Source organism: Myxine glutinosa, chromosome 2, assembly GCF_964187855.1.
Source record: "Myxine glutinosa chromosome 2, kmMyxGlut1.1, whole genome shotgun sequence".
NCBI classification, from domain to species: Eukaryota; Metazoa; Chordata; class Myxini; order Myxiniformes; family Myxinidae; genus Myxine; species Myxine glutinosa.
In genome coordinates this window covers 35742429-35745687 of record NC_136262.1, presented here as the reverse complement: position 1 = coordinate 35745687, position 3259 = coordinate 35742429, and positions in this window count along the sequence as shown.

The following is a 3259-nucleotide window of genomic DNA, read 5'->3' as shown; positions in this document are numbered from 1 at the left end:
CTCAGGCGTTCCAGCGGCTGATGGACAGCGTCCTGCGCGACTTGGATTTTGTATACGTCTACCTGGACGATATCCTCGTCGCCAGTGCGTCCCGCGAAGAGCACCTACACCACCGCCGCACGCTCTTCGAACGCCTGGGCCAGCATGGCCTGATTGTGAACCCCGCAAAGTGCCGGTTCGGCGTCGCCGTAATCGATTTTCTGGGGCACCGCGTCACCAGGCGCGGCACGGAGCCGTCCCCCTGCCGGCCAAGGTGGAGGCGGTGAAGGGGTTTCCGCGCCCCCGCACGATCAGGGGGCTGCAGGAGTTCCTGGGCATGGTGAACGTTTACCATCGGTTCCTGCCCCGTATCGCCCAGCACCTGCGCCCCCTGCACGAAGCTCTCCGAGGTAAGCCGGGCAAAGGCGACGTTACCTAGACCGAGCAGATGGACGCGGCGTTCACGGGCGCGAAGCTCGCCTTGGCTAACGCCACCATGCTCGCGCACCCGGCGCCCGATGCACCGATCGCCCTCACCACCGACGCCTCGGACTATGCGGTGGGCGCGGTGCACGAGCAATGGGTGCGTGGAGCTTGGCAACCGCTGGCGTTCTTTAGCCGGCAGCTTCGCCCGCCCGAACGCCATTACAGTACCTTCGACCGCGAGTTGCTCGGGCTTCACTTGGCGGTCAGGCTATTCCGCCATCTGCTCGAGGGCCGTGCGTTCACGGCCTTCGTCGACCACAAGCCGCTGATCTTCGCAATCGGCAAGGTCACCTAGCCGTGGTCGGCTCGGCAACAGCGTCACCTCTCGGCCGTGTCCGAGTACACGACGGACATCCGGCACGTCGCGGGGAAGGACAACCCGGTGGCGGATTGCCTTTCCCGGGCCGTCGCCCACGCAGTCCACCTCGGCATCGACTATGCCCGGATGGCAGCGGACCAGGCCGCTGACCCCGACGTCCAGGCCTTGCGGACCGCCGTCACGGGTCTCCGCGTCACCGAGGTGCCGTTCGACGGCGCGGGCGCGGCCCTCTTGTGCTACGTCTCCCTCGGGCAGCCTCGCCCCATCGTGCCCGCGGGCTGGCAGCGCCAGGTGTTTGACGCCATCCACGGCCTGTCCCACCTGGGCGCGAGGGCCTCCCAAAGGTTGATCGCCGACAAATTCGTCTGGCATGGCCTCCGGAAGGCCGTCCGCGGCTGGACCAGGACGTGCCTCGCGTGCCAGTGCGCCAAGGTGCACCGGCACACCCAGGCACCGTTGGCCCCGTTTACGGTGCCGGAACGCCGGTTTGACCACGTCCACGTGGACCTGGTGGGACCTCTGCCCTCCTCGCGGGGTTTCACCCACGTCCTCACCATGGTGGACCGCACCACCCGGTGGCCGGAGGCCGTGACCTTGGCGTCGACGACGGCGGCGGACGTCGCCCAGGCTTTCATCGCCACCTGGGTCGCCCGGTTCGGCGCCCCCTCAGACATCTCGTCTGACCGCGGCCCCCAGTTCACCTCGGAGCTCTGGGGGGCGGTCGCGCAGGGGCTCGGGGTCCGGCTGCACCGAACCACGGCCTACCACCCCCAGGCTAACGGCCTGTGTGAGCGATTTCACCGCTCATTGAAGGCCGCGCTCCGGGCCATCCTCCACGACGGCGGCTGGGTCGACAGGCTCCCCTGGGTCCTGCTGGGCCTCCGGACGGCGCCCAAGGAGGACCTGCGCGCATCCGCGGTGGAGTTGGTCTTCGGGCAACCGCTGCGGGTGCCGGGCGAGTTCCTCCCCGACTCCACGGCACCATGGTCCGCGGCACAGCAGCGCTCCGCTCTGGAGGAGACCGCCCAGAGGTTCGCCCCGGTGCCAACAGCACACCACGGGCACCCACCGACGCACGTCGCCCCGGAGCTTCGCACGGCGGAGTACGTCTTCGTCCGCCACGATGCCCACCGGACACCACTGCGGCCCCCGTACGACGGGCCTTTCCACGTGCTGGAGACCGGGGTGAAGCACTTCACCCTGGACATCGGCGGTACTCCTGACCGCATTTCTGTGGACCGCCTCAAGCCGGCCCACCTCGACGTGGACCATCCACCGCCAGTGGCCCGACCCCCGTGTCGGGGCCGCCCCCATGCGGGCGGACCCCCGGCACCACCCAGCCCCGCCGCCACGCCGCCCCCCGGTCCTGCACCCATCCCAGGGGCAGCCGGAGGCATCCCAGATGGCATCCCTGCATCCCAGACGCCGCCAGTCGCCAGGGGGCGCTTCGGCCGGGTCATCCGTTTGCCCCGCAAACTGACCCTTCAGGTGCGCGGGGATTCTGGGGGGGCGCGTGTGGCGGACACGAAAGCACTGACGTGGTGACATCACCCCGCACACCAAGTGGGGGTGGGCCACGCCCGGGAGAGAGGCGTGGCCTCACGATATACACGGGGCGCGCAGCCCTGAGCAGCTCAGTGTTACAGTGAGCTCTTGAATAAAGACTCTTATAAGTTACTGCGTTGTCCGCTTCCTCCTTGCTCACAAGCAGTGCACGTAACGCCGCGCTTTAACGGTTTCTAAATATCCATCATTAAAATAGTCTTCTTTAACCATGCTGTGTTCAATTAACCCCACTTGTACCACCTACTTCCTCTTACTTGATCAATTCCACAAAGTAACTCCATCGTCCTATGGCCATTTTGCCAAATTTGATGCTTGTATCACAAAATGCACAATAGGTTGGATATGCCGCCCCACTAAATTGGCCCACACAACATCAAATTTAGATGGACTTTGTCTTCTCTGCTATTTATCACCTGTCAGCCCTTTACTTCTACTACCCATTCTCACCTCATAGGACTTCCAAGACCTGTGCCTTGCTCTTGGCTCCTCTAGTGCTGCACCTGGTTGCTCCTGGGTGTGCCAACAGGATGAGGTCTGCACTCTTACCCGCTATTGGGTCCACTAAGCACCACTCACGTCACTACCATGGGAGTCTCGACTATTTGCTATTGGTTCCTCCACCTCTGATCACGGGGTCGCTACAGTCTTACCATTTCAGCCTCCCTCCCCCCCCCCCCTCCCCAGTGTCACACCGACGTTCGCCATTTCACGCTCTCATGTCCCGGTACTGGTCTCAAAGTTGCCCACCATTTCCCGCCATGTGATCTCTTCAACCTTTGGCTCGGCCTCCATTATATTTTGCCCGACCACCATTTTGGCTGCAACAGTTTTAGTAACCAATGAGGATGGGGACACAGTAAGAAGATCAATGAATAAAAATGAAACGAAATAGAACCCGGCTCACACTGT